The sequence below is a fragment of the Castor canadensis genome, chromosome 6, assembly GCF_047511655.1.
Source record: "Castor canadensis chromosome 6, mCasCan1.hap1v2, whole genome shotgun sequence".
NCBI lineage: Eukaryota > Metazoa > Chordata > Mammalia > Rodentia > Castoridae > Castor > Castor canadensis.
This window is the reverse complement of record NC_133391.1, coordinates 85,112,494-85,139,885: the sequence shown is the minus strand read 5'-3', so window position 1 is coordinate 85,139,885 and position 27,392 is coordinate 85,112,494. Positions and strand designations below refer to the sequence as shown.

Here is a 27,392-nt window from a genome sequence, read left to right as displayed (position 1 = left end):
AACACTCTATAGCTGTCATGTCTTCCTGTAAGATCATAGTGCCTGCGGAGCTGGGCATGACCTCCCAGGGGCTGCTGTTATTGGCACTCAAGAAGCAGGTGTGCTGCTTTCTCTTTCGCATCTCTCTTTTTTTTTTGGCAGTACTGGGATTTGAACTCAGAGCCTTCACCTTGAGCCACTCCACCACCCCTATTTTTGGAAGGGTTTTTTTGAGATAGTATCTTGTGAACTATTTGCCCAGGTTGGCTTTGAACTGTGATTCTCCTGATCTCTGCCTCCTAAGTAGCCAGGATTACAATCGAGAGCCACCCGTGCCCAGCCGAATCTCTTTCTGAAACTCCAGACAAGCTCTTCCTGAATTCCCCATAGCATAACTGAGTCTAACTATAACTTTGAGAAAACATCACACAGATTTAGGAATTAAAGAAATTCCTAATTAAAGAAATTCTAAATTAAAGAAATAGTTGAGCTAGGTACATAGTTACAACTTGATCAGGCCCAGACCCATCCAAAGATCCTAGAGATCTCATTCCCAGACAGTTTCTGTCTGACCAGGGGTGGCTTCTCCTGAAGGAAATGCCCCAGGAATTTCCATGCCTTGAAGTTTAGTTCATACAGACTCTCGCACCAAAAATAGGAGTAAGTTTTCTTCTCATCCAGAGAGAGACCTGCCAGTTTTCATTCTCAGTATGATTGAGAGGAGAATTTAAGTTCATTGCAGACAAAAACCTCAAATTCCAACCTATAGCTTTCATGAACCCTCTCTTTCTTTAGCAACATCACTTCTTTTTTTCCCCACTCACAGACATCCAGGATTACTTCAAATCCTTGAACATCAATTCTCTCTCATGCCTCTTGCTTTGGTGATGATTAAACCAGGAATGCCTTCCACTCTACTACTGGGCAATTTTATTCATCCTTTAAGACACAACTCTGTTTCCACTTCTTCTAGGAACCTCATATTTGCTCTATCCCTATGTCTGAGTCAGGAATACCTTCTCTCTGATCTGGAGCACACTGTACTTACCTCTGGTACACCTCTTAGCACATTGTAGTGAAATTGTTTTTCTCTTCCATAAGATTAGGAGCTTTCTAAAAGCAAAAAAAATGTTGCCAACCTCTCTATGTCCTGGTACCTGGCACAAGATTTGCAATATTAAATCTTTGGTAAAGTTTAACAAATATCAATTCAGTATTTTCATTGGATCCACTTAACAACCCTGGTAAGCCAGTATTATTCCAACAGTACTGGTGGAAAGCAGTTAATCCATTTAACTTGAGTCAACTGTGAAAAGTATAGTTACACAATAGAATATTAAATTTATAAATCATAACAACATAGAAGTAATATAACTAACTAAAGGAGAGATAAAGGGGGTAAAAAGGTGAAAGTAATATATGGTGTTGATTTTCTCTGTGTTATAGGCAAGATTATAAAGTTAGTTTTTAAGTTGACTAATCGGGTAATAAATGTATAACCACATCACATGATACAGAAACAAACATTAGAAGAATATAAAAAAAATACAGTTAATTAAACTCAGGCTTTTGAGGGTGGAAACATAGAAAATGCAAAGATATCCTATGGTTTTAAAGTGTCTCTCAAAGTTTATGTGTTAGATACTTAATTCCCAATGCAGCTGGGTTGGGAAGTCGGCCTAATGGAAAGTGTTCAGGTCATTAGGAATGCTCATGAATGTATTAATATCATTATCACAGAATGAGTTTATCACAAGAGTATATTTGTAAAAGAGAAGCTCCCTTGTTTCTCTCTCTCATGGCTTCTCTCTCCATGTGATACCTTCTGTCATGTTATGAGAAAAAAGAAGGCCCTCACCAGATATGCCTCCCTGTCTTCTTGATCTCCAGAAACTCTGAGTCGCTCAAGTTTCTGTTCATTGTAAATTTCCTAGACTTAGCAATTCTATTATGGCAGGGAAATACTGCTCATGGTGGGGGAATATATACACAGACATGCAAACACACAAGTATGTTTTTGTGTGTGTGTATCCAAAAGAAATAGAGAGTAAAATATGTGAAGTTGTAGTAGCTTCTAGCCTAAAAACAACCTTGAATGTGTTTAGCTTTTACATTTTCAGAAGGAACTCACACATAAAATATAAAATAAAAATATATAAATAGATCATATATTAAAAGATAAAAACTAGGAAACAAAAGAAGGAGCAACTATCATATCAATAAGTTTACCTGTGAAAGTGAAATGACTTTCAGAAGAATTATGAGACAAAATTTAATTAAATGTTATACACAAGAGAGACACTCAATAAAAAGCACCTAGAATAGTTGAAAATTAAGAAGTAGGTCATGAATGCTGGGCTGGGAAGGTAAGGCCAGGGATTACAAATTCAAGGTCAGTCTGTGCTACATAGTGAAATCCTGGCCTCAAACAAACAAAACAGAACCAGAAAAAATCAAGTCATGAAATGAAATGGACTCAAACAATTCACATTGAGAAATATTACAAATAAAAATAGGCAAGAAACTTGACCAAACACTTTACCAGGGGCATTTTTTTTAAATTAACACATGCAAAAGTGTTCTACCTCATTAAAATACAAATACAAATTAAAGACACTATAAACCCAACAAAATAGCTAAATATTAAAAAGACCCAAAATAACAAGTGTTGGCAAGGATAATGGCAGTTGAGAACTTTCAGAAACTGCTGGTGGAGGTATAAATTAGACAGCCTTTTGGGAAAAATTTGTTATCTTGCTAAAGTTGAAGAATGTGCTCTCTTTAAAGCAACAATTAAATTTGTAGATTATACACTCATCTAAAATGTACATGTGTGTCAGCAGGTATGGATAAAAATATTCACTGGCCACAGTCCCAAACAATCAAATGTTCATCAAGGGTAGTGATATATTTATGCACTATAAAACAATGTAGCAGTGCAAAAAAATGAATTTTACTGTATACAAAGACACAATGAATCTCATAAACATAATGTTGAACATATAAGCTTCAAAAGCAAGCAAAACTAAACTTTGGTATAAGTAGATGCACACCTTTGTGGGAAAAGAATAAAAAGAACAAGGAAGTGACTACATATTTCCCATAAATATCAGGAAAGGACTGTACTTAGAGAGAGGAGGTTGCGGTTGGGGATTGGCATAAAGTTGGGCTGCTTCTTTTCTTTTCTTTTTTCTTTTTGGTAGCACTCAGGGCTCAGGCTTGCTAGGCAGGTGCTCTACCACTTTACCACTCATTCTGCCATCCCTGTTTTGTGTGTGTGTGTGTGTGTTGGGTATTTTCAAGATAGGGTCTCTAGGGTCTCACAAACTATTTGTCCTGGCTGGCTTCGAGCTACCATCCTCTTTATCACTGCCTCCTGAGTAACTAGGATTACAGGCTTGAGCCACTGACACCTGACTTGGGGTGCTTCTTGAGTTCTATCAATGTTCTGCTTTTTCACCTGGGTTGGTGACCACACAGTGTTCCTATTGTAGCAATTCATTAAACTGTATACCCCCATTTTTATGCAATTTTTGATAAAGAATTTTATTTAATGGTAAAAAATTTTAAACTATAATAGCTTCTGAAAACTTTCCCTAAATTTTCAAACTAACCTTTGAAAAATGTTCAAGAATTTTTGATGTTAGAATGTCCTCATTTTAGCTGACCAATGGTACATGCCTATAATTCTAGCACTCCAGAGGCTGATGCAAGAGATGGCAAGTTCAAGACTAGCCTGGACTATATAGCAAGATCCTGATCAAAAAAGAAAAAAAAAATCTCATTTTAAAAGATTTTTAGAAACTAAAATACAAAAGAGGCTACAAGGATTTTTAAAAAATCAACCAAATATATACTAGCAAATTCACCTCTCTCTCTCTCTCTCTCTCTGTCTCTCTCTCTTTCTTCCTCTCCCTCTCTCTCCATGCCCCTAGCCACCCTTCTTTTGTTCTTATTACTTTTCAGATAGGGTCTTGAGGTTTTTGAATGGGCTTGCCTTGGACTATGATGGTTCTATCCACAGCCTCCTTTGCAGTTGGAATCATAGCATTTGCTACCCTACCCTGCTTGTTGGTTGAGGTGAGGTCTCACTAACTTTCCAGGCTATAGCCTGAACAACTATTTTTTTTCTTTTTTTTTTTATTCATATGTGCATACAATGTTTGGGTCATTTCTCCCCCGACAACTATTTTCTTGATCTCTACCTCTTGAGTCACTGGGATTATAGGCACCAGACCAGTCCTAATTCTCTTTTCCACAATGGTACCATACCTTTGCTTTAAAATAATTTATGCTTTATTCACTCAAAGTGAACTTTAACCAACAAAACCATAAGTCATAAAGAGGGCATATTCTAAAATAAGAAAAAAAATTCTACTGATTCTGATACCATACTTTCAGGGCTTAATAAAGGGTTTAAAATATCTAATTCTTTAAAATTTTAGGTATTCATTTGTTGCTATTTCTAAAATGAATACAAAGAGCAAAAGCAAAGTCCTTACCATTGATTGTCTAATAGTCATTAGGAAGACAGCAAGAAAAGAAAAATGATTAATACAATATTATACAGTATTAGAAAGAATCAGTGGTTCATTTTCCTGGGAATGCTAGCAATATCTGATATTTTGGGTTGCATGGGGAGTATGGGAGTGGTAGTAACAGCATCTAGAGGGTAAAGGCAAGGATGTTGTTAAACATCTTACAATGCACAGGAAAGCCCATTTAAAGGAAAAAAAATCCTTTAATGACACCTGTTAAAGAACAGTAAAGCTGAATTTACTCAGGGATGTTGCAACAGGTATAGGACCACTGCAATGGGATTTTGCAGCGTAAGAGGGAAATTGGCTTACAGTCCACATGCAGCATGGACAGATGGAAATTTATGACAAAGTAGAGTTCAGGGGTAGGTGGATGGAAAATTACTATGAGAAAACATCAAGGATAAGGCAGATGCTGGCTAAACCAACCTAACAGGATTTTTGCTAAAGATGGGCCAGGGTAATCAGACATCACCTGGAGATACTGGAGCTAAGCACAGCAAAAGCAAATTTTTTATAAAAAGAGTCTCAATCCTCAAGGAAATCTTATTAATAAATGCAGAATGGCACAAACAACTAATCATAATACAATGTATTATATATAATCACAGACATATTCTCAGGATATTATTCCAGCAAAGAGGAGGAACTGCATTGAGGATGGGCTCAGTGGTAGAGCCCTTGTCTACCATCCTCAGCAGTGCAAAGACACACAACAACAACAACAAAAACAGGAGGAACTGTTAGCTAACCTGGGCATACTGCTAGTTTTCTATGATACTATGCTTACATATGATTGGAGATGTTCTTTAGTTCAGAACTAAAGCAGATTGATAAAGCAACTTCCTAATCATAAATGAAAGAAGGGGGAAAAAGTAATGGATATGCATGTATGGAAGGTGCCTAAAGTGGAATTACAATGCTGTGAACAGCAACAAGTAAAGAAATTAAAGAATAAAATATATATGAACTCTCCATTAAGGGATTTTTGATACCACAGGTTGGTAAAAGAATTTACCAAGAAAAACAAGTAGGAGAAGCATAAAGTTTATTAGGACACTGAGAAGCAGCAGGCAGCTGAGGGTTGGAACAGGCTTTTTTAAGCAAAGCAAAGCAAAGCAAAGGTGCACCCTCAATAGCAGGGAGGGCAGACTCAAGAAGTGCTGCTGTGTCTTGGGAAGTCCCAAGAAATCAAGCTTTTATTGGGGTCTGCAGAGATGGGGATGGGCAATCCTGAAAACGGGGTTATGTGTCATTAACTCTCAGAGACTGGGCTATGTGTTATCAATTCCTCGAACATGACAGGTGGGAGAAGTTTTTAATTTTGGATAGTCAGACTGGGGCTATTATTTTCTGTGGGCTCAAGGGGTTCCAAATCAGCAAGACCCTGCTATGTGTCACAAGCCACTTTGTTAAAGTAAGCAGTCCAGAACATAATTCCTTATTGTGAGGGGAGCAAATAGCAGAAGTGACTATCTTAAATAAGGAAGATAGGGCCAAAATGTAGCTATAAAGTATAAGTGGCAGAGTTAATTGGGAAGGAAATACACTTTTAGCAGGTTGGGAGCAGGTAACTTCAAGGGAGAGAAGACTGAGTTAAGCTTTAAAGATAGAATGCTTTGGGTTTGTTTGATCCCTGGGATGATATCCTGGGTTTGGGGTGTTGTCCTATTATATGAGAGAGAGATTACTTACGTAAACTACTTCTCATTACCTATGTAAACTATGTCCTGCTGTAATTGATAGTTTCTGTTTAAAATTTCTAAACTCTGCTCTATCCACCTCCCCTTGTCTTGCTAAATCCATTCTCAGATATAGATTAGTGTTAAGAGTGGATTAAACTTTAAGTAAGGAGCTAATCTCAAGGCCCAGGACAGGGAGGAAAGAAGGAGCGCACCAAGATCCTATAAGAAAAAATCAGGTGCCCACCTATCAGAGAACCATACCCAGGGACTTGCAAGGTCTACCCCAAAAGCGTGCCAAAAAAACAAACAAACAAAAAACCTAGGTAAAAGCCTTTATTGCATACAGCTGCCACGGTTTAGCTTTCACTAAGGATACTTTGCTATCCTTTCAAAAAACATTGTGCTTGCTTTACTCTTAAGTCCTGTCCAGCGTCTTCAGTCATCAGCTTCGTCAGGACACGAAATCAGGATCAACAATCCAGTTTCATTATCAACATCGAAGCTGTGGCTCTCAGTCATCAGGTTTCCTAACTCCCTGCTTAGTCCTCATCAAAAACTAGGTGGTGGGATGAGGCTGAGGCAGCCTCCATCCCGTTACCATCAGATGGTTCTCAAATGCCTGGATGGCTTCTAGGATGGGGGAATGGTAGATGAATTGATCCCGGGTTTAAGAAATCAGAACCAGTGATTTGTAGGTTGAATGGGGATTCTTCTAAGTCACAAGTGTGACTTTTTAAAATAATTGTAACTATTGGGCTGGGGAATGTAGCTCAGCAGCAGAGTGTTTGACTTGCATGTATAAGGCCCTGGGTTTGATTCTCAACACTGCCAAAATAAATAAATAGAAGTAAAAAAAATTACTGTTTAGAATAGCAGTATTACTCTATTGTGCTAGCAGGAAGTGGTTAAGGAATAAACAGATTCTGGGGGTGGGGAGATAAATTGGGACACCAGGAATCCATGTGCTAAATAAGAACATCATTGCTTCATAATGTGCAATGCTTTGAACAGCTCGTAGCTGTAGAGAATTGAGATGAACAATATGGGGTCCCAAAAGAAGTGAACATTAAATGAAGAATGTAGTGAAGACTGCAGCAGAGCAGAAGTTGGAACTGAGTTTGGATCATTATTCTGATAACAAAGTATTTCAAGCAATTTTTTCAAATCTTTGATTTAGAAGGCAATGAGAGGCGATAAAAGATGACTTCAGACTTTCAAAAACACCTGTCTTGATCAAAAGGAGTGAGGAAGAACCTGCGTGGGGCTTACTACAGTGAAGGTCCACTAGGAACAAAACTAGCTACCAGTTTCATTGTCTTACTATGGAGAGATGACAGAACATAACATAGGGAGTGGGGTTCCTCTCTGTGTATTTTCCAAATCTTCCATCTTGAGTTCTCATGCATGCTACTCGTAGGCCTGGAACACTACTTGAGTCTGTCCCATCATCTTTTGGGTCTGAAAGATTACTTCCTCAAGAAAGCCTTTCCTTTCCTCCTCTTCCCCACCTCCACCCCCTCCTACAAGAGTCTCCTTGCTACAAGCTCTCAAAGTTGTGCTTACGTGTTTTGTGGTTATTCAGTCTGTCTTCCTCTATCAAACTGCACCCAACCTTTCGACTTTAAAGAAGTCTGGAGAAAGTGGGAGACCCTGACAGTTTTCGCTGACCACGGGGCGAGCATTCATCTCCAGTGCCTGCCTTATTATTGACGGATAGCGCGCAGTCAGAACGCGCGGACGAATGGATGAATGGATGGACGAACGAACGAACGAACGAACGAACGAGCTTCTGGTCAGGTGATGAGCCCTGCTAGGCCCACAGGATGCACCCAACAAACCACTGGTTCATTATCTCATTTAATTCTTACAAAACCCCGGCAAGTTCCCAACCCCGATACCGCGGTGCCCAAACTGAGGCAAGTCCTGGCGCCCCTAGAAGCCCAGCGCCGGGGCTGGCGGCCTCCGCGCCCGGCGCGCCAGGTGAGGCGCGTTTCCGCCGTTGGAAGCAGGCCGCGGCCGGGGCGCGGTCGCACTGACACCTCAGCCTGAGGGTCCCGCGTAGGCGTGGGACGCAGGGAACCGCTTTCCTTGGGGACCAGAGCAGGGGCGGGGCCAGCGGGGCGGTTCCCCGGATCCCGGCCGGACGCCGGCTCCGCGGCCGCTCTAGGATGCCGGCGGCCTCGTCTCGGCGGTCGCGGCGGGGCCTCCCCGCGGCCGGGCCTGGGCCTGGTCCTCCCGCGGGAGCCCGGGCGGGTCCCGGAGGGCGCGGTGCCGGGGGCGGGGGGGGGGCGGGGGGCGGCCCGCGGTGGGCGCTGCCATCCTCGGTGCAGAGAGAACCTGGGACGTCTAAAAACCCCGAAGAACGGGGGCAAGTTCGACCCTTCTTTGCTACGTGGCATATTATTATATCCACTTCTTGGTTTTTTTATTATTGTCAGTGATTTCTTGTGTGTCTCCTTAGTTTTGGTTCTGACTCGGATTCTTCCTATGGACGTCTTCATGTGGTGAAAACCCATAAAGGAACCCCTAACCGCAGTTTCCTATCCTTGGGGCAGGGTGTGGGATCAGGACTTCCTTTTTACTCAACACAGAACTCATAGACTTTCAAAGAGATACCATTAGCTGTTACCTACACTGCAGCCAACTCAGCCTGAGAACTCAGAAAGTTATAATTACATGGCCAGCAAGAAGAGCGTGGGAGAGGGGTAACACCATTAGGACTAGAGACATTAAAGGTAAGGAGTTAGTTCTCAGGGCAGAAAGCCCTGACTGTGAGTGCGACAGATCCCATTAGAAAGCCGAGTTACTCTACATGAGGTAAATGGAAATGACAAGGGAAAATGACTGGTATGCATATTTCTAAATGTACTACCATCAACTAAAAAGGGAACTTTAATGACTAGGTTTACTGAGGTGACATGCATAATTCTTCAGTGTTCTGCAATTAGAAGTTTCTACATTATGAAGGCAATTTAGAGGGTTATGGCAAGATGGTGACGCACGAGTCTTTCATATATTTATTCTTTCCTGTTCTCCAGGTCTTTAAACGTAAGCCTAATATCATTTATTTTCATATGAGTACTCTTATGAATACCAATACCAAAACCAAATGTTTTCTTGTTTTTAGATAGATATAAGTAGAAACATTTCTGGCATGGGTCAGCAAAGAGGTATGGACAATTTGACTAAACAGAAAATAAATAATAATAAAGTTGGTGCCCCTGACTAGTTGAGAACCCCAAGGGGTTCAGTTTCCTCTGGAAAATCTTAGAGCTATTTCAGAATACTTATTAATGAGCTTATTATATTATCCATTTTAGCAATCTTTTATTCTTAGTGGCTCCCTCTAATAACTTCCTCAGTTTATTGCTGTGTGCACAATGATGTTCTTTAGTATATCCAAGAGAGTTTTTTATGTTGGAATATGCAATGACTCAGCTTGAAAGCGTGATAATGAGGTGCTCTCCTTTTTACGTTTATGCTCCCCTTCCAGGTGTATAATTTCATATAAAACTTGATATTGTTCTTTTAGATTTTATTCAATAATGAAATGCAAAGCAATGATTTTTTCCCCCAAGAACAACTTTAAAGTTTTCTGAGAGCTATGATAAGGACTTTGCAGTAAACTCTCAAAGTATCTTTTGGGAATTTTAATACAATATGCTTGAAAGCCAGATAAAAGGGAAAGTTCTGAACTGTAATGTGTAGAGGAAAATTTATAATGTGACACTAAATCAGTATTGATTTAGTGGGTGGCAAATAGAATTGCAGGAAAAGTGCAAAGATTCAGTTGCACTCAACCCCCGTTCAACTTTGTACAAAGAATTATTTGGACCATAAAAAACAGAAGGGAAAATGATGTTTGAGGATGAGAAGCTTGAGAAGAATAAAATACTAAAAATAATAACAGCAAATTGACATTTATTAAATGCCAGTCACCATGATAAACATTTTATATGAGTTATGTTATTTATTCCTCACAGCAACCCTATGAAATTGATACTGTTAGTTCCCTCATTTTACAAATGAGACATAAGACATAAGTAATTTCCCAAAGCTTATATAGCTAGAAAGTTGTGGAGCAACTCTTGAACTTTGGTTTATGTGACTTTTACAGCTACAAAGAGATTTTTATGTCAGCTCTTAGTTTTTACTTTAAAAGATGATTTTAGCCAGCTATAATAGTGCACACCTATAATCCCAGTATTTGGGAGGCCGAGTCAAGAAGTGAGTTTGAAGCCAGTCTGGGCTATGTATAGCAAGATCCTGTCTTTAAATATACAAATAAGATGATCTTTCCTACCATTTAGTCATTTTGCATAGTTTTCGTCATTCTTCCTTCCTTCAAAATCACTGTTATCCCCATGAATCAGCAGACTTAACTGGCAAGGCAACATAGGTAGTGATCAAGTGATGTGTTTCTTGCATTAGGTCATCAGGATATAAACCAATGTCTACACTAAAAGCTGTGAGACAATAGGTCACGTGTTTGAACTCTCTCTGCATCATGTTTTACATCTGTGAATAGGAATAATATTAGTGCCCACCTCCCAGGGTTTTACAAGGCTTGAGTGAGTCAGTGTGAGTGGGAAAACATTTGGTGCATCCCTGAGCATACAAATGCTTGGAATATATCAGTTACTCTCACTAGGACTCAGTAGTGCCTATGATAGCATTCTCTAACAAGAACCTATTGCCAGGTGTGGTAGCACCCACCTGCAATCCTAGAACTTGAGAAACTGAGACATGAAGAAGCAGAGTTCCAGACGCCATTTGCTATAGGAAAAGGAAGTGAATCACTTACTGGTCTTTATTTCTTTTTGTACGTTCTGATGAGTTGTCCCAGGGTTGGGGAAGAAGAGATGAAATGAAAAGGTTATCAGTGACTAAATCCATAACTGCTATAACTAGTCATAACTGCTATAGGAAAGGTAATTTCTGTGTATTTTATGCCACTGGTGGTAGACTAAGTACTAAAGAGGTCTTTCTAAATTTGGATTTTGATTATCATGCCTAAATAGACAGCAAAAGCTTGGACTCCTCTGCCAGGAAAAGGGTCTATGCAGAATGCCTTAGTGTTCTCTTAACAATCAAACTGTCAACAGGAGAGTTATTTGGAAAAGAGGAGATTTCCCTGATAGAAGAAGGGAGCTCTATACTCAGTTTTATAAGCCCACTTAGAATTCCCTAAAACCTGAAATAACAATGAAATGAATTTTGAAGTAAGCCATGAGGGAAGCACATAGGTAGCAGGCCAGCAGAGATTTGTTCAGCGCAGGAAGACAAAGCAGGGTGCAAGAAAAGAGGAAGAATAAGCTATCAGCATCTTCTGACAAGCGGCTAGAAGGTGGGATCTGAGGGCTCACTGGTGGGTCTCCATTCCAGGGTATTTGTGTCCTTTGACTGGGTTGGGGTTTCCAGTTTAGAACTGCACACTTGGATGTATGGTTGCCTAGCAACTACCCAGTTATCCTATTTTGATATTATCACTTAAGCCTGGAAACAAAGGATCTGGGTTGCACTTACAACCAAAGGGTATTGAGACATGGGTATGTGTTCTTTCTACAGTATTGGGGTTTGAACTCAGGACTTCATGCTTGCTAAGCAGGCACTCTACCACTTGAGCCACTCCACCAGCAGATATCTGCTCTTCATGATACTTTTGTAGATATTCTTCCTGGTGACAGATTTACAAAAAAATTGGCATTTCTGTTCCTGGACCCAGTTATTCATCTAGGGACAGTATATCTCATTTAACATCTAAAAAAGAAGGAAGGATAATGGAAAGAATGTTGGTCTGTATATTCTTGAACAGTTGATTCAATTTCTTGCCGGTCTGATGATTTTTCACCCCTGTTTCCTGTTTCTGTCTCAGCAGATGAAGCCCAGCATAAGTTTGATGTATTTTCTAATTTCCCATTCACCTTACCTTTGCTATCCTGCCTCAAAATCTTGCTTATTAGAGTTTTGGTACGTCCTCACACAGGTAATAATGACAGTTATTATTGCTGTGTTGTGGTTTGAAGCCTAGTAGATGAACATCCAAAGCCGGAAAACAGATACACGTGGATGTGGTTATAGTTGGTTTATTTTTAAAAGTATTCACAGACAGGATTTCTTTAAATCCATTATTTGTGACCTTTCTTTGACATTTGGATTCTACTGCAAAGCAAGAGTGCTATTAAAATAACAATAGCTAGTATTTAGGGCTGTGGATGTAGCTCAGTGGTAGAGTGCTTGCCTCATATGTGAGAGGTCCTTCCTTGTTTTAATCCCCATTATTAAAAATATAAAACAAAAACCCAAGACTAATATTTTTTGAACTCATATCATTCTAAGCTCTTTATACATATTAATGAACTTATTTTCAAGGCAACTATTTGAAGTTGTTTGCATTATTCTCCTAATTTATAAATGAGGCAAATGAAGTACACAGATTATATAACTTGATTAAGATTACCTACCTCTAAAGTTACTGAGCTACAGTTTCACCCAAGAGGTCTGGCTACAGAGCCAGTTTTGATTATTCATCCTTTCTCCCAGAAAAGTGTGCCTCCTCGCATGCATCCATATCATGTAACTTTCCAATTTTCCATACAATTTTGAGGCACAGAGTCCTTGAAGTCCAACTATAATTCTCATGATAACCAGCTACAAACAGTATCTGTATTGTATAATGATTGCAAAAATATAACTCATAAGCAGTCTTTTAGGAAAAAGGTAATTATAGAGGTTCTATGTTTTAAAATAGAAAACACAGTACAGAATCTGTATACATCTGCCCCCTGATATTAAGTCATAACAGTCCTCTGTAGCTGCTTGTAATAGAAATCTATGGTAGTGATTGGAACCATCCCATCTTCTGAGAAATGCTTTTGATTCTTCAACTACATAATTCCAGCAAGAGCAGCCATGTTCTTGTATGATTCTGACACACAGAGGACTCTATTGGTTTGGTACTTGAAAGAGGAACCGGTCAGAGTCCTTCTCTTGAATTTTTCATACTATAATTGACAACATTTCTTCCTTCATCTATAGTAACTGGATTATGAAACTTGATTACACATAGTAGAACCTGTCCCATAGAGACTGCCGATCTGTACCCATTGGTACATGTGGTAAAACAGAATAAGGAAAGGTAGTATAGCATGATGCTTGCAAGAGGTAATGCCAATCAGGGATGATAACATGTTATTGAAGAAACATATGAGTTCTTCAAAGGCCCTATCTCCAGATACAGTCACATGGTAAAGTACTTGGAATTAGGGCTTCAGTATATGAATTTGGGGGAAAAAATTCAGTCTATAATAGCATATCCCCTAATAGCATAGCTTTTTTTTTTAAACCAGAGTGTATTTAGAGCTTCTTTCTAAAGATTTTTAAAGAAATATTACATTTTAATTTTATATGTTGGACTTTAGGGTTCTTGATGATTATTTAGAACTCTGAATTTTCAGTGTACCCCCCATACCAAAAATGTCTGTATTTCCTCTTCACGTGCTAACCAGTTTGACAGCTAAGTTTGGGTTTAAGATTTCATTTCTTCTTTTGGAGAGAGCCTATGCAAAATTTATTTCAAATTAATTTTATTTCTATATTTTAATAGACCTCATTTTGATAAATTTTAAAAATCTATCCTTTATTGGGAATTGTTTTGTTAATATAGATAGTCTCACAAATATAACACTGTCCTTTAGAGTAGGAATACTGTGGAAGTACAACACAAAACCTCAGACACATTGTGTGATCAAGCACTGTTGGATTGAGTTGAATTACAGCTACATTTTTTTTTTGTTAAAATTAAGTTATTTACAATAGATTCTATTATTTTTTCACAACATGGCCATTGCAAAAAATCCCTTCGTATACCCTCAGTTCCTTCCCTACCTTTGGTTTACTGATGACTATGTTGGAATTAATAACCCTCCGGTGCTGAAAACAGACACACAAGAGACAGAAAATCTTGACAAAGCAATTTCTCTTGATCAAGAGGGTGCAAGCACGTGCTCACTCCCACTAAGCAAGCCCGTGAGCACAAAATGGCTGACTGTGGCTCCTCCTTATATCCCTGATGCAGTTGTACCTGCCTCACCTGGGATTTGTCCAGGTCAAAGGTTCACAGTCTTTCCAGATTGGCTAAAAGGCTTGGGGGATGGGTTAGGGCATGCAGTTTGGTGGGCAATGGAGTTGTACAGGAATCCAGAAGAAGAAGTAGGGATCCTTTAAACATGCAAGTCATCTAAGATGGAGGCCTGAGGAATTTTTAAGTAATCTAAGAGGGTAACAAATACTTTGGTAGAAAAGATCATTTTTTTCTTACAATTCCCCCCTCTTTTAATTTAAATTCTTTTCTTCAAACTCATTTAGGAGCCGTTGGCTCTCATGCTCCGGTGTTTCTAATAGAAAGAAGTTATTTTGGTAGGATGGTGAATGTTTGGTGAGTGCTGTCTCAATTAACCACTGTATTAGTCCTCGGACACAAGGAATTATGCAGCATCCTACTAAAATTAAAACTCCAGCCACTATGATCAAGGAGGTTAAGATTGAGGTCATCCATCCCTTCCATCTCTCAAACCAATTTTCCATTAAGTCAGTGAAGGGATCATTTATACCTGAGTTTTCAGCTAGCTCGTTAGATGCAGTAGTTAATCCCTATAGGACCTTGGTAATAGTTCCATCAGGGGCTGTATTATTTGGTAAATATGTGCAACACACAAAACTCCAGTCATTATGCAAACTCCTCCTTTTTGTCTAACATCATGTCTAATGCTAGCCTGTTCTCCCAAGCCATCTGACTAGATGGTCCCAATTGCTCTGCTATTCCTTTGATAGCTCCCTGGTGTTATTAAAAACCTTTGTTGATATAATAAATATAATTAATCCAATCAATATTCTTATTTATAGTGGACCACTAGAAGAGTACTGGTTCAAACCCTGCTACAGTTTGGTTCCTGGCTTTAAATTCGTTTGGCACTCCCCTAGGAACCCCAATGGCATCAGTGTAAACATGGGGATCAAAGGAGCCTCTGTGGTTGGCTGCAGCGTCTATGCCTATGTCTCTCCTTTTTCTAGATGTTGTGGCATGGGCTGGGGATCTAAATGCTAGGGTGAAAGGGATTGCCAACTGCGCCAAAGCCCAGGTGCCTGCCCAGTTACCTGGGAGAGTCTCAAATAAAAGTCCTCCACAGTACACCAGACATCGGCTCTGTGCACCAAGAGTGTGGACTGGTTTGTGAGGCTATTGAAGGACTGGCTTTCACTGCATCCCATCAGGTTTCCCACGTTTGTCAGTCATCCCCCTGACTGGTGAGACAGGTATAATTGAAGTCTAGGGTGGGTGGCCTAATAGTCCTTGGTGGCTGACCCGCAGGACCTCTGACCTCTGGGAACAGTAGTGATAACGTCCCACAGGATTCGTTACCCCAAGCCGTGGCATCCTGAAACACAGCCAACATGCAACACATTCCATCTGAGTCCGAGGACCATCCTAATGAAAACAGGACCACTTGACACTCTGATCTCTCAGTAGTACAAACATAGCAATTGCTCTTATTTAATGTGCAGAGAGAATTTTTTATCCATTCCATCCAAGCATTTGTATCTCTGTACCTGATTTCAACAGCCATAGTTTGTCTTAGGTCCTTGACTTCTACTACAGTTAGCTGGGTTTGATTTCTGTACAAATGTGGAAGTAATGCTGGAAGGTGTCACCTGGGAGAGGTTGGGAGCTAGATGGAGCTCAAAGACACCTAATGGGTCTGTCCCTGAGACATCTGCCTCCAAACCATATCTACAAAATATAGATGGCTCTCGTGTCATATTCCAGGAACTTTCTATGACTAATCTAAGTGGGTTACATTGTTTATCTTTACAAGTCAGAGAGGGGGTGTGTCTGAAACAGCTGTAATTTCGACTGTAGTCTGTTAAAAGATTGCCAGTTGTTTTGGATGGTGGAAATTGGGGTCTGGTCCAGCCTTTAGGATTGTCACAAAAAGACAAAATGTATCCTTTATACCCAGTGTTTTACCCCACATCCATCCACTATGGACAGATACCAGGCTTCCCTGTGGGTCCCAGGATAGGGCACATATAAAAGGAATATCCTTGGAGCTGGAGTTGGGACATAAAGCCTCCACAAGGAAGGATCTGGCATGCATCAAATTCAACAATTGGGGGAAAAGTACTTTAAGTTACATTAATAATAAGCATACCACTTCCCAAATGAAAGAGAAAGAATATTTTCACTGTAGTCTTTTTAAAGTCACTTTGATGTTGCCTGGATGTGAGAGCACAGCCCATTGTTCCTTCTGGTTGGGAGGGGGTACCTTCTTTACCCATGTGTGATGAGTCTACCCCCACTCCACAGTCGAGATGGCTGTCTTGGTGGTCAGCAGGACCAGAAAGGGTCCTTCCCAAGCTGGCTCAAGCTTATTTTCTTTCCAGGTCTTGATCAGAACATAATTGCCAGGCTGGTGCTGGTGAATGGGAAAGTCAAGTGGAGGAGCCTGTGCTAACAACCCCTTTTTCCTAAGAGAAAGTAAGGTAGGTAGAGGACAATCCAAGTATATAATTTTTTAGGAAATAGTCTTTGGTTTCAAAGGTAGGCACATCAGTAACAGAGCTAAGGGGAGGAAGACCATAAAACACTTCTTAAGAGGAGAGGCCAATGTCCTTCCAAGAGGCTGTCCTTATCCTGAGTAGTGCTATGGGAAGGCATTTAATCCAAGGTAATCTGGTCTCTAAGACTAATTTAGTGGGCTGATTTTTAAGAGTCTGATTTAGAGCAAACAATTCGCAAGTCTGTGCTGACTAATTGTTAGGGAGTCAGCCTGATTCTATTATAGTCAAGGCCTACTCATTATGTCTTTTTCCTCAATTACCTAAGAGGATCCATCCACAAAGAACTGGAACCCAGTTGGGAAAGGAGTTTCCTTGAGGTCTGGCCTTACTTTTGTTTGGTATTCAATAATATCTAAACATTTATGTGTGGGGCTCCTCTTCCAAGAAAGTGGCTGAATTTAGGGCCTCATCAGTAGTTAGAGTCAGGTCATCCTTTTCTGGCAAGATAGCCTCATACTTTAGATTCTAGAATCTATCAGCCATCTAACCCACCTTCTAGTTTAAGATTGTTCTCACTTGATGGGGAGTGCTAATAATTAAGTTTTCCTCAAAGGTGATTTTTTTACTTTCTTTAGTTAGAAGGATGCACTCAGGCGAAACTTGGGTGACAGGATCTAGGAATTTAGATAAGAAGGCCACATGTTAACCCCCAATTTTTTGAGTTAGCAACCCAAGGGCAACTCCCTTGTTTACATTTACAAAGAGGTGAAAAGGCTATTCAAGAGAGGGCAAGGCTAGCATCAGGGCTGTGATAAGGGCTTGTTTTAGCTTATCTCATTGTTATATCTCCTTGGCAGTCCAAAGAAGTGGGTCTGGTGAGGGTCAATTTGAAATATAAAGATTTAGTTTTCAGGGCATATGAGTCTATCCACAAATAGCAATATCCCTCCAAGCCAAGGAACTTTCTCAATTCTTGTTTTGTTCTTGGGAGAGGAGACCAGTAATTCCTTCTATTCTTTCTGGACCAATCCTTCGTTGGCCCTTACTGATTAAATGTCCCAGATATTTTACTTCAGTCTCAGCAAATTGTAACTTATTCTTTGAAATAAGTTCCCAGGGAATTTATAAAGCTAATGGTTGTGTTAATCACCTCCCCCTGACTATCCCTTATTATTAAGTCTCTCAAGTCTCTTATATTTTCTCAGTGTCCTGGGGTGTTGTTATCCCATCAAGGATCTTGATTAAGAGATTTAACATCAGCCACCAGGACATCTTTTCTGGGGGATGTTCATGCTTCCAGATAGCCATTACCGCTCTACTGCGGATCATGGCTCTTTCCTCCCCTGAGAAGAGAATTCCCAAAATAGCCATTAACTCAGCCCAAGTGTATATCTGTGGTCCCAGAAATTGATCAACCTGTTCTGAGACCCTGAAGGGATCCTTGAGAAAGAGTCACAATTACTTTTTAAAATTTCTGACCTCAGAGCTGATAAGAGGGGCATTTACAAACCCAATTTCACGCCCTCCTAGGGGGACCTCCCCGAGAGGAAAGAGGAAATATGGTCTTTCCCTTTGGGACTGGGGAAAAGGTAGATTGTCAATGTCCTGACAACATTGCTCTAACTCCTTTTGGAGCTGCTGTAGGGACAGGTTTTGGGTAAGGAGTGGGGGATAGGGGGTTGAAGGGAGTTGAAGGTGGAAGGGTTAGGAGGGGGAGGTGGAGAGGCAGAAGCCTGGAGGGCAGGGACCTGAAAGGGGGCAAAGGTGAAGGAATTGGGAAGGGGAAGGGAAGGGGGAGAAGCAGAAGCCTGGTGTGGCGGTGCTGGGCCGGCTCTGGTGGTGAGCCAGAGGAACCGCAGGGTTATGGGGGGAGGGGGGAGGAGGAGAGTAAATCCCAGTTAGAAGGTTTTAGATTTTTGTTGTTGTTGTCGTATTTCCTTCTCTTTAAATGGAAACAGGGTAAGGGAGGGAGCGGGGGGGGGGTTAAGGGAGGGGGTGGGGGAAGGGGGGAGAAATGACTCAAACATTATATGCACATATGAATAAAATAAAAATTAAAAAAAAAAGAATCTTGCCAGCCACCTGTGACTCACACCTGTAATTCTAGCTATTTTTGAAGCTGAGATCCAGAGGATTGGGGTTTGAGGCCTGCTCCAGCACTAACTGTTCGTGAGACCTCATTTCCAAAATAACCACAGCAAAGAGCAAAATGAACTGGAGGTGTGGCTCAAGTTGTAGAAGTTGTAGAGGACTGCTTTTGCAAGTGTGAAGTCATGAGTTCAAACCCCAGTCCCACCAAAAAAAAAACCAAAAAACTTCTATTGTACTGCACTCGTAACTCAATGGACCCTCTTTTCCTTTAATGTGCACATATTGGGAAGATTTGTGTATGATAAATGTATTGTCTGAAAAAATCTTTTTTGGGAAACAACAAGGCTACATATATTCCTGGATTCCTGGAATACTACTGCTCAGGAAATTAATTTATTATGGATTCTTCAGTTGATCCTGAGCATTAATCTAGTCCTAGACAAAGGGGCAGTGTCTACATTAGCAAATTAAAGTGTTTTGAAAAATGACTTAGTGATCTCTACAAAAGACAAAACTTCTGATTTTAAAAGAAAATATGAACACACTTTTTAGTTTTGGGCAAAAGATGAAACCTAACAGAATTGCTGTTCCAACACATATATCATTTAGAAGTTTTTACAGTTTTTTAAACTTTCTATAACTGTATACTTAGACAAATACATATTCTTGGATCCATAAAAGACATTATACACAGTTATAAGATAAAACTTACTATTCTTGCCCTTACTAAGTATGACCAGTCTAGGGCTGAACCATAACATAATAATTTAGTATATATAAAATGATACCATTCATCATGTTTATTATTTGTTTTGGCCAATAAACTTTCATTTTATTCATGGTAACATATTGCAGAACTAATCCTTATCAAGTGTCTGGCAAATTAGTAGTGGTTTTTAGTTTAAAAAGAGCTCAGATATTTATTGAAGTATGTTATTCTACAGTAAAATAATAATGGCTGAGATATTCTCATTCATTCATTCATTCATTCATCCAGGGAGTTTAATACAAGCTCATTTAACCCTTGAAATTTTCACAGAGAGATTTGAGTTGATTCTGGAAGAATTGGAAGCATGTGTTTAAAAGTAGAAGATTATGTTCTGAACACAGGCTTTTTAGATATGTGATTTGCAAATATTTTCTGTGGGTTTTTCCGTTCTCTTGCCAGTATCTTTCATAGAGCAAAAGTTTCTAATTTTGACTAAGTCCAATTTTTCTTTGCCATTTTTTTCTTTTCTGTACTAAGTTCTTAGTATTGTGACTAATAACTCTTTTCCTGACTGAAATTTTGAAAGATTTTCTGAATTCTTTTTTTATTTTTTTATTTATTCATATGTGCATACATTGTTTGGGCCATTTCTCCTCCCTGCCCCCCCATACCCTTCCCCCTGCCCCCCCTTGTCCCTTCCCCCCCACCTCCTTGCTTCCAGGCAGAAACTGTTCTGCCCTTATCTCCAATTTTGTTGAAGAGAGAGTCTAAACAATAATAAGAAAGACAAAGCATTTTTGCTAGTTGAGATAAGGATAGCTATACAGGGAGATTCCTAGCATTGCTTCCATGCACAAATGTGTCACATTCTAAATAAATTCTTCTCAAACTAACCTTTTCTCTAGTTCCTGATCCCCTTATCCTATTGACCTCTGTTGCTTTAAAGTTTCTGTATTAGTTCCTCTGCATTGAGGACATCAAATACTATCATGTTTTTTGGGTTTCTTACCTATCCACAAACCTCCCATGTGTGCTCTCACCTTATCATGTGACCCAAGTCCAACAACATTGCTGTATTTGCCCTAGATCTAAAGTCCACAGATGAGGGAGAACATATGATTTTTGATGTTCTGAGCCTGGCTAACCTTGCTCAGAATGATGTTCTCCAGTTCCATCCATTTACTTGCGAATGATAATATTTCATTCTTCTTCATGGCTGAATAAAATTCCATTGTGTATAAATACCACATTTTCTTAATCCATTCATCAGTAGTGGGGCATCTTGGCTGTTTCCATAACTTGGCTATTGTGAATAGTGCTGCAATAAACATGGGTGTGTAAGTGCCTTTGGAGTAACCTGTGTCACATTCTTTGGGTATATCCCCAAGAGTGGTATTGCTGGATCATATGGCAGATCTATGTTTAGATTTTTAAGTAGCCTCCAAATTTTTTTCCAGACTGGTTGCACTAGTTTACATTCCCACCAGCAGTGTATGAGGATTACTTTTTCCCCACATCCTCGCCAACACCTGTTGTTTGTGGTGTTTCTAACTGGCTATTCTAACAGGGGTGAGGTGAAATCTTAGTGTGGTTTTGATTTGCATTTCCTTATGGCTAGAGATGGTTGAGCATTTTTTCATGTGTTTTTTGGCCATTTGAATTTCTTCTTTTGAGAAAGTTCTATGTAGCTCAGTTGCCCATTTCTTTATTGGTTCATTATGAATTATTTTTTGAAAAAAATCATTCTCTATTTTCCACTTAGGTCTGTGGTTGATTTTGAGTTAATTTTTTGGTGAGAGGTATGGGTCATTGTTCCTTGTTGATGACCAATGTACCAGTACTGTTTGTTGAAAAATAAAAAATAAAGCAAACTTTCCCTTTCTGCACTGAATGACGTCTTTGCACCTTTGCCAATAGTCAATTGAGCATATTTGAATGGGTATATTTCTGGGCTGTTTATTCTGTTCTATTGACCTGGTTGCCTATGGGTTTTATTTATTTATTTATTTTTTTAAGTCAATTACCTCACTCTCCGGATGACTGTAAATTTATAACAAATTTTGAGTCCAACAACTTGGTTCTTGTTTCCAAACCAACAACCCAATTTTTAAAATGATCAGAAGCTTTGACCAGACACTTCACCAAAGAAGATACATGAATGCATGTAAGCACCTGAAATCGTGTTCAATATTATTATTCATTAGGGAAATGTAAGTAAAACCCACAATAAATTATCACTATAGATCTATCAGAATGGCAAAAGAGATGAATTCCTCAGTCTCTCCAACAGTATCAAGTGCTGGTGCAAGATGAAGAGTAACTGGAACTGTTATACGTTGCTTGTCTAATGTGAAAGGCTGTATCCATTTCCAGAAGTTTTGGCAGTTCCTCATAAAGTTAAGTGTCACTTGCCAAGAGGCCAGCAATCTCACTCCTAGGTATTTTTCCAAATGAAATGAAAATTTATGTTCACACAATAAAACCTGTGTGGGACTATTTATAGCACCTTTATTCATAGTTACCAAAAACTGGAGAAAGTCTAAATTTTCCTCAACTGGGAAATGGATAAATAAACAATGAAGCACTACATTGCAATAAAATGGAAGAAACTATTAATGCACACAATAACATAGACAAATCTAAAAGACATTTTACTAAGTGAAAGGAGCCAGACTCAAAAGTCTATATACTATAGGAGTCCATTTGATGACATTTTGGAACAGGCAAAACTGTAGTAATGAAGAGCAGATTCGTGGTTGCCAGGGAGTATGTGGGGACAGGCCTGACTACAGAGAGGTAGCATGAGGAAATATTGTGGAAGGATTTTGGGACTGTTATCCATCTGATTTGATTAGTAGCGATAGTTACATGGCTGTGCCTTGGTCAAAACTTATAGAACTGTACACTAAAAGAGGGATTTACTATATGTAAATTAAAAATAGTAAATTAAATTTGGAGACATAAATTATTGTATTTGCTAGAAGGGATAGAGAAAGATAACTGAGTGATGGAGATAAGTCTGGATAAATGACTCCTTGATTTATAAAGGGCCCTAAAGTCAACATTAAGAATCTAGTCATACCTTTATGGAAAGCATTTGAAAGAAAATGATGGTTAAGTGGCTTTATTGTTGACAAAAAGAGCCCTAGGGAGGTAGGCAGGTAAACCAATTAAGAGGTGCTAAGAGCACCCCTAATGGTAAATGCCTTATATCTGAAAAGAATTTACAAATTGAAACTTCTTTCACTTACTCCATCTTAATTAATCCCTCTAACTAGTGAGGTTAGAATTATTATCTGTAGTTATAGATGAAAAAATGGTGACTCAGAAAGGTTAAAGATTTGCTTAAGTTCATACAGTAGAACTGTGAAGCTAAGACCAGAAATTTAGTCATTTGCTTCATCCAGTCCTCTTTATTCCCTCTGAAATTATATTCAGAGCAGTGATCACAATTAGTAGATTGCCTATTAATTTGTTTTGTCTTGCTATGTAACCCAGGCTAGCCTCAGACTTACCTGCCTCAGTCTCCTGAGTACTGGAATCACAGGCGTGCACCAGGTTCATTGGTTTTCTTGCTCATTGTCTGTATTTTCTACTTGATTTTGGGAAAAACCCCTGTGTGTGTGTGTGTGTGTGTGTATGTGTTTTGGCAGTACTGTAGTTTGAACTCAGGGCTTTGCATTTGTTTGGCAAGCACTCTACTTCTTAAGTCATGCTTCCAGCCATTTTTGCTCTGGTTATTTTTGAGGTAGGTCTTGCTTTTTGACCCATCAGGCTTAGATTGTGATCCTTCTATTGAATGCTTCCTGCTATAGCTGGGATGACAGACATATGCCACCATGCTTAGCTTTTTCTGTTGAGATGGGGTCTTGTACTTTTTTGTCCCAGCCTCCTGCATAGCTGTGATGATCCACCTGTCATCTTCTGAAGTTTTTCCCCAGGCTGGCCTTGAACCACAATCATCCTGATTTCAGCTTCTCAAGTAGCTAGGATTATAGGCTTGAGCCACCTTGTCAGGCTTAAAGTTTCTAATTTTAAACATAACTTCCCCTGTGGTTAATAATTGCTTCATTTTCCACTTGTATCATCTCTATATACTTCCTTTTAAGTAATCTTCAAATTCTGTCAGAACTCTAATACATCTCTCCATTTGAAGAAACACTCCAAGAAATTTATTGATCTTACTGTTTTATTTCCTGGAGACATCAGCTTTGGAGACTTCCATTCTCCAGCCTCCATCTGTACCAGCTGCTTTTTAGGCCGGCTATATGGTCACCCTGTAAATTTCCTTCACTATAATCCTGGATTAATTCCTTTCTTTTTCCCAGTGTTGATTCCTTGTCCTACCTCTCTTATTTGATCCTCTTTTTGATGGAAAACATCTTCAAGTACCTTCCTGAGAAAAGATTCCATAAGAAGAAAACTGAAAATACTTTTATTCTGCTATACGCCTGATTTGATTGGTTGATTTTTTAAAGGGAATTCTAGATTATAAATAATCTCCCTTTGAAATATAGTGTTCCCTTTTCTTCTGCCTTCCAGTGTCACTGTTGAAAAGTATAATACCATTCTCTAGTCTCAAGTTTGATCTTTTGTCTGCAATTTGTTATTTTATCTGAAGCATTTAGGGAATTTTCTTTGTCTCAACTGTTTGGACACTTCAGGATTAAGTGCATTTGTATCTCTTTTATTTATCTTTCAAGGTATTCATTAGATCCTTTTCAGTCTGGAATCTCTGGTCCTTTAGTACTATGAAAATGTCTTTCTTTGAAAATTCTATCTTTCCCCACCTATCTTCTTTTCTCTTTCTTTAGTTCAGATTTTCTATTTCCTGGATTGATTCTAATGTTCTTTTCTCTCATATTTTCAACTATTTGCCTTTTGTTTTTCTTTTGAGTCTTCTGAACTTCATTTTATTATCTGCTATTTTTTTAAAAAACACTTTTTTCTGTTTGAGTGTGGTGGTACGAATCTAATCCTAGAGACTCTGGAGGCTGAGGTAAGAGGATGAATCTGAGGCCTGCCTGGGCTGAGACCCTGTGTAAAAAATAACTGAAAAAGCAAAAAAGGCTGAAGGTGTGGTTCAGCACAAGATTGAGTTCAAATCCTAGTGTCACCAAAAAATTTTTTTAAAAATTTATAATAGTCTCATTTTTTATTCTATTATTTCCTTAGAAAAATAGCATCCTATTTTTATTTGTGTGATATTTTCTCTTCTTAAGGATATTGCTCATCATTCTTTGGAAAACTTCTGTTTTTTCCTTTGGTTTTCTTCCTCAGCCTTCACCCTCCTCCCCACTCTTTGGTGTTGACTCATATTTGTGATTGCAAGTTTACCTAAAAGTGAGATGATCCCCGGATGTCTCTTCATATTTAAAAATGAGGAAAGCTACCTGCAGCTGAACCTGTGGATTGACAGACCTCACTTTTGATGTGATTAGGTAGGGGATCTGGCCACTTTAGAAGATACCACCAGTAACCGTAAAAACATTATTTCCTTGGGCACGTCAATTTCCTAAGAAAGAAATACTCTTAATTTCCTCTCTGAAGGATATAAACCTGGAGACTGTAACAAGTATGTAGACTTTCACTTATTCCCTTTACCCCAGTGTGCAGTACAGCACCTCACCTGTGTATATTCTCAGTTGTCCTGTAGTCTTTCAGACCAGAGGTGGTTTGTCTAGTTCAAACTCACCAGGGAGTTTTTCCCTAGCAGCTTGGTGGAGGAAGTAATCTGAGAGTCTGGTCTACCTACCCCTCAACTAATTCTATTGTTTTCAGTTCTCCTTTCATTCATGCAGGCCGGGGTCCCTAGCAGTTAGATTACTGATGACTTAGATCTGTGTTATGTTAATGCCAAGCGAGTCTGGGGAGGGAGCAGAGAAAAATGCCGGAGTTAATTTACCATGTTGACCAGATCCATTGGTCTCATTCCAAACACATAAATTTTCTGAACACTTCCTAGACTTTCTATGTTAGAATCTTTGGGAGCAAATCTGGGAGTCTGTATTTTTAGTGATGACATCACATACAGAAACTAGTACTCTAGCACTCTCTCTGGCACACATTTGACAATTGTCGTTGAAGGTACAATGAACCAGAAGTAAGGCGATGAAGGAAAGGACAGGTGAATTCTGAGAAGAGGATGGCTTAGAAAAGGGACAGACCTTGTGATCTGCAGGGATTTTGAGAGAGCATGTCTTGATGAAGAATGTTGGTGGTAGTATTTCTTAATGAAGAGCAGAAGGCCAGGGAAGCAAGGGAACCAATATCCAAAGTACTAAGACAGCCAGCCTCTGCCCAGGAAGGATGTTGTGAAATGGTGTTAATGGATATGACATCAGAAGTATTCTTCTTTCAGTCTACCTCACCTTTCCTCCTCTTCCCTTATTTTCCTTACACGGATTTGTAAAGAAAGCCATATAGCCATTTTCAAATTTGGAAAGCAAGTCCTAAACAAAGTTTCACACAAACAAGACTTGTAGTAACAGTATTCATTCACATGAACAATTTTCAAAATCAAAGAACTTTACATTCTGTGAAAACAGACTCCACAGCATGTACAGAATAAAGACAAATGATTTCCATACCGCATACCTCATCACTATCTATTTTAGGAGTGGTATGTGTGAATGGTTATGTATGTATTGTGGATCAGAAAGCAGAGTTACAAATCAAACCAGTCAGCAGGAAGGAGGAAAAGAGAAGAGGCATAGATGAAAGACGAGTGGGGGATAAATAGGGACTTCTGAACTAAGATGGCACATGGCCAAGATTCCTCTCCAAACCTATGAGAAACTTTCAAATAGAAAAATAAGAAAGGGCAAGTGGCCATGTGAAGAATGGGTAATGTTAACCAAAAAAAAAAAACTTAAAATTTTTTTTCTAAGCACATTATTGTTTAGGTAAGTAATATTAAAACAGACAAAATTTGGTTTTGGAGAAGATGGAATATATACTAAGATAGTTTGCTTACAACCAGATAGTACCAGATAGTACCATGGCATTTCAAAAGTCATGGTAGTACCTGGTGTAGAACTAAACTTTAATGAAAGAAGACTGATCTATTAAATCCTATGTTAACAACGTCAGCTCAGATATTCTTCCTGGCCCTGTGGGAATGGTTAGTATTTTATGAAACTATGGATCATGTAGATAAGAAATTATTTTCTTTCATTCTTCCATATTCTCCTAATATTTGCAAGATGTAAGGAAAGTTGTATATTTGGAAGCAGGTGAAAAAAGCCTGTTAAAAGTGTTGCAATGCAAAGTGATAATATAAAATTATAACAGAAAAACTTAAAACTAGATGTGCTATTTCTCCCTCAGTTTAAAAAATGGCACATAGATTTTTGCTACATTTATTTAAGTACATCCATTCAAAATTGCATTTCCTAGAATGCTAGTTGGCAAACAGTTGACAACTTAAGCTTTTTGAGTGAATAGGTGAGAAGTGAGTGGATTCTGTTTGCAGACAGGTGGGTTCTGTGTGCATGTGGAGGCACATGTGTGCCTCCACACAAACCCTCCCACCCAGTATATAAGTTATTTTTCACCATATCTTTACTTAAAGCTACTTTGTAGAGACACAGGGTTTACTAATTCACCAGCCACATCACTCTAAATTTACATTTTCTTTGTATAAATGTAGTGAAATCCTAAGGTTCTTGGGAAATGTATGCCTTGGTGAAGCAATCTCCAAAGTTTTATTGGCATTTCCAAACCATTTACTGTGCAAACTTTCATTTATTTCATTCACACTGACGTGACACATATCACAACATTTAATATCTGTAGAAAATTAACTTATATTTGAAGTTTACTCACAGA

At 39.0% G+C, this 27,392-nt stretch overlaps 1 protein-coding gene across 4 annotated transcripts in view; it reads left to right on the top strand.

The window, feature by feature from the left end:
- Nucleotides 1-27,392, top strand: part of Fer (FER tyrosine kinase) — a 486,842-nt gene that overhangs the window by 11,093 nt on the left and 448,357 nt on the right. Inside the window, exon 2 of one of the 4 annotated variants that reach the window (XM_074076985.1) lies at nucleotides 16,646-16,744. The exons of the other annotated variants lie outside the window; for them this stretch is intronic. The gene's annotated coding sequence lies outside the window, so the exon portion shown is untranslated. The remainder of the gene's footprint in view (nucleotides 1-16,645; nucleotides 16,745-27,392) is intronic. 4 annotated transcript variants of the gene reach the window in all.